The sequence below is a fragment of the Notolabrus celidotus genome, chromosome 11, assembly GCF_009762535.1.
Source record: "Notolabrus celidotus isolate fNotCel1 chromosome 11, fNotCel1.pri, whole genome shotgun sequence".
Classification (NCBI taxonomy): Eukaryota; Metazoa; Chordata; class Actinopteri; order Labriformes; family Labridae; genus Notolabrus; species Notolabrus celidotus.
In genome coordinates this window covers 11397608-11411479 of record NC_048282.1, presented here as the reverse complement: position 1 = coordinate 11411479, position 13872 = coordinate 11397608, and the positions used below count along the sequence as shown (strand labels likewise).

Below are 13872 nucleotides of genomic sequence, written 5' to 3'. Positions count from 1 at the left end.
TGGTAAAAGTTTATTAAGAACAAATCAAAAGTGCAAAAGTAATCAAGAAAACAAGACTAAAAGTTTAAACCTTTTCAAGACACTGATTTCTTTAACAAAAAGCTTCTGAAACCTGCATGAGTTTTTACACACTGATAAGTCTAAATATTGAGTGTTATTTTCAGATGCTACCTCGAAATACGAGGACTGAATTGTTTATTATGAGAACAAATATCTGCCTCAAAGATATTGAGGTGTAAAAAAGATGAACAAATATCTTATTTCATAAAACTTAACAAGTAAATGTTACCGTCTGTGCTGACAGATATGTTAAGGTCTCAGGGAGAAGAATGTGAAGAATCTATTGTAGTTCCCGCGCTCACCTTCAGGGGGCAGCACTGTCCACGTGCTGCTGCCTGTGCTTCATGTGAGAGCTGAGCCTCATCGAGCGAGCAGCCGTCAGTTCACAGGCTGAGGACAGAGAGCTGCAAATGTGCTGGGACATCGTGTACAGAACAATGTGTGCTACTGCTGCTGATGCTACTGCTCCACACACACACACACACACACACACACACACACACACACACACACACACACACACACACAAACACATACAAATGATAATTCTCCTCAAATTTCAAATATAACATTTTAAATCCTTATAATTTAATTTTGTGATATATTAATAATTATTTCATTGATGATGTTGTTTTCTGTTTATATATGTTTTCATATTTTGAATTTTAAGTTTAATCTGATCTTCAGAGCTCGAATTGTTTTCTGTTTACTGGGAATATTTGCTGCTTTGTACTCATGAATAAAAAACACGAGTTATCAAACAGTTTACATTTAGTCACACTTTTGAAAACAATCAAATACTGAGATATAAGGGTATTTATTCGTTTTGGGGGGGCATAAAAGGTGATTATATATATTTATAAGCATTAAAAAGGACTGCATCACTTTCATGTAAAACAAACAACTGGGACTCATTCTAACATCATTATAGTTTCATGTGGAGCTCTTATATTCAATTTTTATTTTAGAATTCCCTGTTTCAGCTTTTATTTCGCATTGTAGTCCTCACATTTCAAAAGTTAAATTCTTTATTTCATATTTAATCTCTTTTATATCATATTTAAAGTCTTATTAAAGTCTTTATTTTACTTTTTTATTTTACATTAAAAGCCCTTTTCCTTTTAATTTCAGCACTTCAATTCATATCCAAACTGTTTTCTTTCACATTAAAACTCTTTCAGTATACATTTTAACTTTTCTTTTTCACATAATAACTGTTTTATTCTAAAGTTTGCCTTTCATTAACTATTTCACAATTTCAATGTTACATTTAGTGCTTTTATTTAATTTTAAAGCTCTTTAATTCTATACTTTAGTTATTTATATGATATTCTAGCACTTTTATATCATGATTAACCTTTTTATATCAAATTTGAGTATTTCCCATTGTATTTTAGCTGTTATCTTGTATACTTTATCTCCATTATTTCTTAATTTAGCCAATTTCTTCCTTATTTTAGCTCTTTTATTTCATTATTCAACTCCTAATATCATATTTTGAGCCTTAAGTTATATATTTAAACTCTTCTATGTCACACATTTTTTTTATGTACTTTTTAGCTTTTATTTCATATTTGAGGGTTTTTATGATATACTTTGTCTATTTTATTAGTTCTTATGAATGATTTATTGTTTCAATTTTTTCCTTGTCTTTATTTAAGTAATTTATTTTGAGCTGTTTAAACAAATGAACCCTTGAGGGATCATTTAAATTGTTTGAATGACATCAAATCTGTTCATGAAACCTTAACATCAGATCAGTTTTTATTTCTTATTCAAGCAGCTCTGTTAATGCTTTAAATTGATTTATTTTAAGATTAAATATTTTATAACTCAGTTTGTGTCTTCTTTAATCTGATACTTACGTCTATTGTTTGTATTAATGTGACACTAAACAAACACTCACAGCTTACATTGACCTCACATTAACCCCTTAATCCTCTAGATCAGAGTATTGTGTGCCATGTTAACACAGATCCATAGATTATAATCCCGTCCATCTCATGCTCTCTTTATGAAAGTCAGCCTGTGAACTCTTGAACTCTATGAGCAGCATGTTGAACACAGACTGTCCAGCTCTTTGATTAAACTTCACAAAGATATACCTCTTTATATATTTAATTATATATTCATGTATTATTTTTTTATTTATATATTTATTTGTTAATTTTTATTTATGTATTAATTGTGTATTTATTTATTTATATTTTCATATGTTTATTTATATATGTATATATATATATATATATATATTTATTTATTTATATATTTATATGTTTATTATTTACGTATTTATATATTTATTGATATGTTTATATATTTATTGATATATTTATATGTCTCCGCCCTGCAGAGCGCTCTGGTCGATTATCTCTGTCCTGAATGTAAAGAATGTTTACGCCCTCTCAGTCATCCTCGCTCTCATATTCACTCACCCTCAGAAGACCTTTGACCACCTTTAGCATTTTTCCAACTCAAGCAGTGGGCGGAGTTTAACTTAAAGAGGAGTGTGTGTGGACCTGCTGTATGAGTGGATTCGTCTGACATCATAAAAAACTTCCCCCTGTTCTTTTAACTCCTTTATTAGGGAAAATTTACATTTTGCAATGACACTTTTTAACACCATGACTTATGTTTTATTGATGCCACATGCCGGATACCTCTGCCCCTCCCTTTTCCTCTCACCAGTGACCTGACTGAACCTTGACTCAGGACCGTGCTGGCAGACCGGGTTTGATTGACAGCTCCTTCACTCTCCTGTCTTGTTGCACCTGTCAGGGCCAGACAAATATAACCAGACAGGATCATTCAGAGGGAAAAGAGAAGACCTCAGGGCTTTAAGATGAGAATAAATAAACATATCAATTTATCTTTCTGCATTAAAGCATGCTCAGGTGGCGGAGTGATGTGTTCCCTTACATGCAGAGGACAAGTTAAACAACAGAAGTTAATCTCAGGGTTTGCAGGGGTGTATCCAAGATTTCAAGTGGGCCACCCCTCTCCAAAACACCCATGCAGGCATGAACTGAGTTCCAGTCAATGCAAGAGTCTGAAAAATACTAAAAAGTGTTCAAATGCCTGAGTGAATCAGTGCTTTGGGTTTAAAACTGCATTCACATAAAAAAAACATACTTATTGAAAGAGATCATCATCCTCCAGATGTGTATCTGCCTGAACTGTACTTTGTGCATGCAAAAACAAAGATAATCGATCAATATTTGACAACAATCATGGTTATCTTTAAATGCATAAAAGTAAAACATTCACTGAAGAATATTTACAACACATGATGCTCTGAAAATCCTTCTGCACTTTGCATCAGACACATCTGGAAGCCGAAATGAGAAACACAAAAACATTGATTTGTTTAAAACATGGACTCAAAGCAGCCATGTTTACATGCAGAAATGATCAACTGAATTTAAGAGTGTTTTTAAAAGTTACTGGAGGATATGGGCAGAAAAAAAAGCTGTAAAAACGTCACACGTTGAGCAGACTGTGTTTTTCTGCTGTGTAATCCTCAGGGGGAAACGTGGGATTGAGAATCATTGGACAGACCGAGCCAAGTCAGGCCAGACACTCAACGCAGAGAGAGTCACAGTTTGTTCCCACAGCAGATTAAAGACAGGTGGATTAGGATTAGATCACCTTAACACTTCCAGCCTTAATATGGGTGAGAATAGGAGAGGTCAGCAAGTGGGGAGGGTGTAGGAAATAAAAGAGTGACCCAGGTCAGAGGAGCGACTGGCCGAAGGATTTAAGGTCCGTTTTTAACACTCAGACACAACAGGTAGAGATAACAGCCGCATTAAAACAAAGCTGAACTCGTGTGTGTTTTCTTCCTGATCTTTAAAGCCCGAACAAGCAATCAAAGTCCCAACAGGCTGCATTAGAGTCTGGACTTCAGGTTACAGTCAGGTGGCTCCAACAGAGAGCGGGAACATAAGGTAGCTGGAGTCTTGCTTTCAGTTTGAGTGAATGAGCTGCTCCCAGTCTGCAGTTTTTCTCCTGGTTATGAAACAGGCTGAGATTAATACTGATGTCTCTGGATGTATATGAACCACAGAAGACCGGACCAAGATTCAATATCTCTATGAAATTATCCTTAGTATCTTAAATGCCAAAGGATATAGGTGTCAGATGAAGCGAGTCACCGAAAGCTGCATAAACAACCTTATTTTTACATTCTCCACGCCACAGATTTACAGTGAGCGATACATTTATTAAAAGAAACCAAGATGAGATTTTATGTTTAAAAAAATCTTTAAAAGATGCAGCGTTGTCCACAGGGGGCGCCAAATTCAACTCAAGCCAGAAACTCCTCAAAGAAGCTTTAACACGAGAGCCATGGATTGGTTAAAGAAAGATGACACTTATATATTCATCTATTCATGTGTTTGTTTTTTGTTTCACACAAAAAATACAAAACATTCAACATAGAAAATATGAAATGTGTGTGTGGCTGTGGTAGACAGAAGTAATGGCTCATAAGGAAACTAGATCTGGAGGACTTATTTAAGGTTAAGGGATTACATAACCACCAAAATAAAAAAGAATTAGATCGATTATTATATGTGTATATTTTGTGTTACACAACATCATCGTTTATTTTACACAACATTTTTCAGCACTATTATGGCAAATTTAGCACCTTTTGTTTAATTTTAAAGCTCTTTATGTCATACTTTAGTTATTTTATTTTCAAATAAAAAACTGTTTATATTTCAATTATTTGAATTAATTTACTGTTGTATTGTATATTTTAGATGTATAAAATGTTTAATATTTTCTTCCATATTTCAATTATTTTATCTCATAATTCACCTTTTTGTCATATTTTAGTTATTATATATGAATTAAATATGTTCTTATTTCATATTTTAGTTATTTGATTATAATTCACCTTTTGGTGTTATATTTTAGTATTTTATATGAATGAAAAATGTTTCTTTTAAATATTTTAGTTATTTTATTTCATAGTTCACCTTTAAATGTCAATTTTTTGTCTTTCTCATATTTTACCTATTTCTTTTATAGTTGAGCTGTGTTATGTCACATTTAATAGCTATTTTCTTTCAAATTTAAGCTCTTTTCTTTCTGAGGTCACACAAAACCACAAAAATGAAAAAAATAAGATAAAAATCAGCATCACAGATCATGTGGAAATGCAGAAACTGAGTTAAGCATGATTTAAATTCCAACCTGCGACCCTTTGCTGCATGTCATTGCATGTCCCCTGCTCTATCCACAGTCCTGTCCTCACAATGAACACACAAACATTCAAAACATGAACTTAAAAAGGTGAGAACCTCATTAACTTCTAATGAGTATCTGTGGCTCCTCTGTCCGTTTTAGCAAACACTGACAAAGATGTTTCTATGCGCCTGACAAAAGATCACATTTCAGGCACAAATGAACCGTGACTCAATCCAAACTCAAAAAGCTTGAATGGACTCGGCCTCAGTCTCTGTTCATAACACTCCCACAAGGACAAGCTTTTGACTGGACGCCGTCGTAAAGGACACAAAACAGATCAATACGCCCTTTATGAGCAGATGTAGCCTCAGCAGAGAGAGAGCAGCCATTAGTCTATTCATTATCATGTAAAATCTATCAACAGCTCATTATGTCGCTCGGGGTCTTTAACTCACCACATTAAAACACGCAGATTAAAGGACAGGAGCTAACGGGATCATCGATCGGTTTGAGACAATCAGCAGAACTTTTCTTAAAACTATTCAACCTTGATTATAAAAACCTGGAGGATCAATATGCATCACACAGGAGCACACATCTGAAAATGAGGAATAAAGAGGGTAAACAAACAACAACAGACCCTGACCGTTACATCATCACCGCATTTTTGACAGTGCTCAATATTGCTTACTGCTTTTGTAACAAATATTCAGGAGAGGCTCAAATATTTATCATGATTGTTGCTCATTTAGACAAAGAGTTCAACATTTCCGTTTGCATCATTTTAATTATAATTTGCAGGAAGTGATCATAAGGTCAAAACCATTGACTGTATGTTAAAAAAGACAACATAAGAGTTCATCAAGTAGAGCTCCCTCTACTGTCTGGCAGCAGTATAGGTCATAAACCCCACCTCCTCCATATTAACAGATGAGACATGAGTCAACTATAAAATCCATATACAGGTCAAATAAATGTTTGTCAAACATGGTTTCTGTCATTATAGTTAGCCCTTATAATGCTGATTGATGTCACAGTGTTCATGTTTCTGACTTGTTTACTTTCAATTATTTATTTGAGGACATAAAAAGAGGTATAAAGTAGAGAAGAGGGGAGGGGAGAATTCAATTTATTTTTCGATCCAACCTTTCTTTAGAATTTTGACTTTTCTCTCGGCATGCTGAGATCAAAGCCTAATTAAGGGCGTGGCTGACTTGACTGACAGGTGGGCACACTAGCTTTTAGCAAAGAGGCTAAAGGCCCGACTCAACACCACGTCTTTACCTCACAATAGATCGACCAAAGTTAGTTTGAGTCTGCATTTCCAATACAGTGACCGCCAACAAGAGACTTGAAAACTCTTAGCTTTTATTTGTTACACCACATTGGCTTAACTTCAAGACAGTTTGTTGTAAATGATAATTGGTGATTTTCTTGTTAGACAGTAATTCCCAGAACATATCTGAAGTCAAAGTTACATAATTTAAAAAGTTTCGGAGACAAAGTCCACATTGAAACCTAAATGTCGACCCCTTGGCTTCTTTGAGTAGCTATGTTTGTTGGAAACCAGTGAAACCAGTGAGGGCCGAGGTGAACCCAGTACAAACAGGTTTACAAAGTCTCCCTTCTTTCTCAAACTATATTTACTTTTCCCTCTCTGCAAACATCAGCGCTACTGCACACACAGCTTCGGGTCTGAGCATGTTTCTGACAGACTCTGTTACTCACACTCAAACACACAAACTGTGAGATGTTTGTTGAGTGCGTTTACGTAATACAAGAAAAAACAACAACATCTAAACCAATATGATTTTGTTTAAAGTGCAAGAGCAGAATAAACTTTCATTTCCTCAATAACTAAAGCAGGAGGTTAAATGTTAGTGACATTATGTAATAGTCTGATAAGTCCTTGTTCACATTCTTAATTGAAGCGTTCACACGAGTACGTCGGTTTTGAAACATTTTCTTTTTAAGTATCCTGTTTTTTGTTGCGTGCACGTAAACATCATAACCAGATTTCAGAAGCCAGGATCAAGCCTAACACCTCTTTGTAAACCTGGTTTTAGCTACCTGGAGAACTCTGAAAGAAAACAAGATACCGTAGCAAGTTTACGCCTTACCTCGGTTCCTGACAGCTGCCTACTACCTGTTTAGTTGCAGCCTCAGCGAGTGATGCATCTGCAAAACAAACATGGCGGCAGCAATTATAGGGCATCTTCATTTCCAGAGCAATGCAAGAATTAAATATGGATGAAAGTATCCCAATGTGACTGATCCAAGTCTGTGGTTAACAGGCTACGGGATGCTGATGACTAAACATGCCCTGTGGAGTGGGTCACGTTGGAGAGTACTGAAGAAACATCGCGCCAAATATTAGAACAAGAGAAGACGCTCTGATCCAGCAACTTTCAAGTTTTGAGACATCAATCCTTTGGTTCAACTAGCCAGGTCGCTTCTAGCTCCTAAACACGTCATATGTACAAAACGTCCTGGGTGTATTTTAGCTTCACTTTCTACGAAGGGAGGAGATGTAGGTGCTCCATCCATGTTTACATACGGTTATTGGAACAGAGCTGTTTGGTTTGTGCAGAAGGTGTTACAGAAGGTGTTGCAGAAGGTGTTGCAGAAACTGTGTGCAAAAGCTGTCTATGAAAGGCCTTACGGAGTGTTATTGAGCATCACATTAGGAGCATAAATAGATCAACAAGTTCCCTGAAACAGTGCGTGTGCAGTCAAGTGACAGCGCCCTCTAGTGGTCTGTCATTCTAATGGACTACATGTTGAGTTTTTGGTTATTTTAGCTGACATCAGCACATTCTCGCTGAGTCACACGAACAAACTGAGCACACTGCGTCCTCAGCAGAGTTTGAAACATGAAGTCAACAAGTTAAACTCTCAGAACACAACAACCTGTAGTCTTTCCTTCACTGCAGAGAGATAAGACTATAAAATAAAATTAGGGTCTTTGATTTTAGGGAGATGACAGATGACGCCTGTATTTTGTTGTTATGTAACCTCATGAATATGTGTTTCAGTCTGTGCAGCATGTTAACACATGTGAGGGAGGGTTTCCTGCCCTGTACACTGACACCATGATAATATATGGTCCCTGTGTGTTGTATGTGTGTGCGGCCCCTCCCCCTCCTGTTCTATACGTTCAGGGACATGTTGTTCTCTGGCAGCGAGCCTGAACACACACCACCATGTTGACCGCCTGCTCACATATGTGCAAACATGTTACAGTCATGAATGTGAGGAATCTGCTGTGTGTGTGTGTGTGTGTGTGTGTGTGTGTGTGTGTGTGTGTGTGTGTGTGTGTGTGTGTGTGCGTATGTGAGTGCATATGTGTGTGCGTGTGTTTGTGTCATATATAGGAGACATTGGTTCACTTCTGTTTTTACAATAAAGGAAATATCACTGACTCATGTTTTGGTTCAGCTGTTAAGGTCTAAACATTGTGGGTTAATGTTTATTATTTGTGTGTGGTTCAGTCAGCTGTTTTCTGTCTGCTCAGACTTTGTTTCAGTGTTTTGTGGACGAGTGAGAACTTCTGTTTCACTTTAAAAACATGAAGGTTTCATTTGGGGTTAAATGTAAATGAGGCGGATCAGACGTACATGATTATAAAATGCTTGAAGTATTAACAATGAACAGGAATAGTTTAGTTTAGTTTAGTTTAGTTTAGTTTAGTTTATTCACACACATCATCACAAATGGAAGCTATTTAAAGCTTTCAATAGGGGGATAAGACTCTTTTGCCACTTTGGTTTGCAATCCTGGTTATATTACACTTTTTGTTGATATAATACTGTATACAAAATAATAATAATAATCATCATGTGTTGTTTTGTCCCTTTTGGCACTATAGCATCTTCTTCTTCCTGCTGCCACCATGATGAAAATCTGCACTTTGTGTCAAACAGAATTAAAATATCGCTGAAGCACTTCAAGTTTGAGCAACCACCTACAGGTGCAGGTGATTGGACTGAAGTTAGCAGGCTACTTCATCACATGTTGTGACATGTTGTGACTTCAAATATGTCATACAGGACCTGCATGAAACAGAGAAAGCAACCAAACTGGAACTCCTGAAAAGAGCAAAAGCAGTCGCATTAACCAGGGATCCCTGGACATCTGTGAGTAATCAGAATTATTAACTGCACAGCATACTGATGCTGATTGGACATTCTGTGCATGCACTCCTGCAGATTTCTTAATGTGTTACACTGTTATCCTTGTGAACAGGAACCCTGTATTCAGTGGTGGACAGTAACAAAGTAAATTTACTTCAGTACTGTACTTAAGTACATTTTTTGAGTATCTGTACTTTACTTGAGTATTATTTTTGGGGGGATCTTATTACTTTTTATTCCACTACATTTGAAAGACAAATATCATATGACTCCACTACATTTCTATCAACACTCTAGTTACTCACTACTTTTGCTTTAAAGTCAGATGATGAATTTTCTTTCCTTAAATCAGATCCCAAAGACCGTAAACTGTTTGTGTACTTGTGTTTGGTTGGTCTAAATGGTGTAGCCGTACCTCGGTTGATCGTAGATTAAACACAGATCAAACGTTATTCAGATCAGTCCGTTCATTTAGTCATGGTGATTATTAATATGACTGAGAAGGATGCTTATTCTCTACCTGAGCACCACAGCTGTATTTTAAACCCATGTTTGAGGTTTTAGAAATAAAGAATGAGTCGTATTGTTGTAAATCTCTGATCTGTTTACCACACAAACTTCCTCACAGCCTACAAAAGTTTATCATCTAACCTGAGAAAGCATGTGGAGGTCTGTAGCTAACACACCGGTTTTATTCCAGATGAACATTTTAAACTTGTCTGTGCTTGTAGTAACTTAGTTTACATTTCATGGTATAATTTTTAGATATGAAATAATGTTTTCTCGATAAACATTACGTAGCAGAATGTACACCCATGTATACTTGACTGCACTCATGCTTTGTGAAAATAGGTTTTGAGATATTTTAAAAAGTACTTTGAATACTTCAGTATTTTTAAAAGCAATTTCTCCAGGACTTTAACTCAAGTAATAATTTGACTGTACTACTTTCAATAGTTTTGGAGTAATGTTCACCAGTACTTTATCCACCACTGTCTGTATTTGACAGGATAAACTCTCTCTCCCTCTAACTCATGGTTTCAGACCTTACTGGTGCAGCAGTGCAGCTTTTATTCAATAACAAATCTAAAAGTTGAAATCATAAAGTACCTTTCATTACATTAATTTAGTTCCTGAAACAAGGATTTAATGTGGACTCCTTCTGCTTGATAACTTTCTTCCAAACTTTACCAGCAGAGCTCTAAACAGACACACTTCAATATGAGGGATGAATATCCACTCTGCTTTTTTCAAACACAGGTACTAAAATTTAGCATAAAGAAATAACCAATCCTGTGGCTGATTATCTTATTTTACAATGTAGGTCATGAAGAGACATCAGTGAAAAACTCCTTACTGTACCTTTAATGATCCCATTAAGCCCTGACAGATTCATTAAGGATGAAAGCTCCCCTCATCCATGCAGGGGGAGCAGAAACCCTCCTTTGTTACTTCCTCCTGCTGAAGAAGCTGCACAGCTGATCGTATAATCTCTCTGGTTTAATTACAGAAGAAGCTATAGAGAGATCAATGCTGGCATGCATGTGCTGTAACACTAATTTAATGGTTTCTTCTTCTTCTTCTTGAGCTGCACTGCTGGATCCTTTGCAAAATATCACTCAAGATGCACCTAGTCTTCATCACAAATAGAGTTTACTCAGTCTGCATGAAGAAGAAGTGAAAGAAGGAGCTGTTGTTTGCACGAGGAACAAAAGGAGCAGAAGTGATTTTATGTCACACATGAGCACAATTATAGGAGAATATTACAGATATGTATAAAAAGTGAGATGACATCATATTAATCTGCAAATTCTTGTTGCACCTTAATGGTTTTAATTGACAAAACTGTAAATAATGAATATGACACCTCCCTCCATCATGAATAAATCACAAACACTCCTGGTTCTTCCCGTCTGATGCTCGACTGTCTTGTCTGGAATTATGAATCTTTGCCGTCTCATTGGCTGCTCTGTGTTCATGTCACAGCTGTTTCCCTCTTTCTTGATACACTGGCGTCTCCCATGAACTCCCCTTACCCCTCACCCTTACCTCCCCCCTTTTTAGCTCCATTTCACTGCCTATAGCTGCACCTCCCCCTCCCTGCTCCTCCTCAGTACACCGTGTACCCGCTGAACATAAAGAGCGCTGAACACTGACATATTGTTGTCTGCTGTGTGCGGCATTGTGTGAGTGCTACTGTAGGAAGTATCACTGGGGGTCCCCCCCCCTCCCATCTTTAAACTACACATTTCAGATAAACCAGCCGGCTAATCAGACAGGAGGCGCAGAGAGCAGGGCTTTGTTTCTGAGCAGGACTGTGACATGCAGCGCTGCTCTCCTGCAGAGATGTTTACAGTTTCATCCTTACTTATTGTAGCGGGGGGTCTCCCACTTTCTCTCAGCCAATAGGATCAGCCCCCACTGTTATTCTGTCTGCATTATCCCCATTAACTGCAGCTGCTCCTGAAGGCTGCAGGAAATAAACTCCAGAGTGGATATGCTTCACTTTTACCAGCAGCTGGGAACCTTTGGAGGCATTTTCACTGAAAGGAGCTGAGTCTGAATGAATTCCCTGGGACATTTTTAACTCCTCTAAAAAATCTGCTCTGAACTTTTGTGAACTTTTTAACATCCATTGTTAGAGTGCAGCATTTTTTAAATCTCAGGTGTCATTTTTCTGGTCCCACAGGACTCATTAGCCTGTGAGGTTACTATAATCCTTTATTCCCCGGCTTTCTTACTGATCTTCCAGCTGTGTAAGACACTTGATTCTGATTGGTCAAAAACATTTGACAACAGTTATTAACTTTCACTAACATGATCAATGCCAGAGGCAAAATGATCACATGTCATGTGTGCTGTTGGCCTAGCGGTCTAAGTGCGCCCCCCATATACAGAGGCTATAGTCCTCGTCGCAGCAGTCGCAGGTTCAACTTCCAACCTCTACCATTTGCTGTATGTTATTCTCTACTCTGTGCTCCACACATTTCCTGTCTCTCTCTAGCTGTCCTATCCAATAAAGACAAGAAATGCCCAAAAATATAACTTAAAAAAAAAAAATGGGCGCAGTTCTTAAAACACCATTCGATGCATAATAATTCACTTGTGTACAGGCCATTCTCTGCCATTTAATGCTAACATCTCTGTAAACCAGCGCACAACAATGACTGTAGGTCGATGTCTGGGTGATGGTTATAGCTGGGAGCCTGTCTGCTGTTTCTGCACTGATAAAACAAACTCTGAGGTGATAATCCAGTGAAAATCCAGGGATTAGTGACAGCTGTGGGAAACACAGTTTGGAGCTTAACTAAGCAATGACGAGCCTCAGACTCCGCTAAACAAACTAATATATGTTTGTGAAGCTTGATAGGAGCAGAGTGACAGTCTGTCTCCACCACTGGAGGTATTTACTCTGACTTTTAAAGCGAACTGTGCATGGTGAGAGATGAGTCCACTTTAGCAGAAAATAGTGAGTGACTGAGAAAATACTTTCAGCGGGTGATGGTTCTCATGGAAAATGTGGTTTTCATCCCATGAAACAAAGAGGCCACCAGAATCAGCACCACATGAAAACTTACAGTGCCTTTAATGAAACCTCAGTCACCTGTGTTTCTGATAAATCAGAGCTCATAAAGAAAGAACTAAAAGGTCTGTTAAAAAACTAAACTGTCCCAGTTCACATCTGGCTTGAGACCTTTGTTGCATGTTTCCTTCCTTCCTGTTGTTATCCATCTACTCTTATTTAAGTGTTGCGTAACACGAATAACATGCAGAAAAAAATTACTTACAAAAATACTGAAAAATAAAACAGATGAAGGGATTTAATGTTCTCCACCACACCTGATGAAAACATTTATGACATAATGAAATTTACATTTCATACCATGGAAGAGCTGAATTTATAAAAAAAAACTGCTGGCTGCAGTTCCCAGAGTGTCCACTTGGGGCTGCCTCCAAAAGTGAGTCTGTCCCCATAGACCCCCATGTTAAAATTTCAAACTTTACTGCAGAAATAAACATGTTTACAGCCTGGTTCAAAGAAGGAAAACTATTTTTTTTATGTTCAACGCGCTGAGTAATTATTTGTTTTCTGTCTTCTTGGTGCTTCTTTAAAAAAAATTAAGACGAATTAGACAGATAATATTTCATTTTAGTATAAAAAGTGTCTGATGATTTTTTTTTACACTTACTTGAAATTTTGTAGTTAATATTTTTTAACATTAGAACTAATTTCTAAGTATGTACTCTGTTCTTACCATGTGTAGCTTGTTAGCTTAGCCAGTTAACTATCCAATATGTAATCTAATGAAGTAGCCTTTAGCATCAACTGAATAGCTTCAATAACTGATTGTTTACTCTCGCATCTCTCACGTCCAAATATGGTCCTTCCTGGTTTCAAAGTTTAAGTGTCAAACGTGAGACCTTTACTCAACTGTTACATTTTAGTGCAGGTTTTGGGCTCATTATTTACACACACACACAT

At 37.0% G+C, this 13872-nt stretch overlaps 1 long non-coding RNA gene across 2 annotated transcripts; it reads right to left on the bottom strand.

The window, feature by feature from the left end:
• Positions 1 to 2626: 2626 nt before the first annotated feature.
• LOC117821752 lies at positions 2627 to 7610 on the bottom strand. Of its 2 annotated transcripts, XR_004633041.1 has the most exons (3): positions 3193 to 3243; positions 2980 to 3119; positions 2627 to 2831 (listed from the first exon to the last, which is right to left on the bottom strand). It is a non-coding gene; the product is annotated as an uncharacterized LOC117821752 (long non-coding RNA). The 2 variants fall into 2 exon arrangements; XR_004633042.1 differs by lacking the exons at positions 2980 to 3119; positions 3193 to 3243 and adding an exon at positions 7377 to 7610.
• Between the last annotated feature and the right edge of the window lie 6262 nt (positions 7611 to 13872).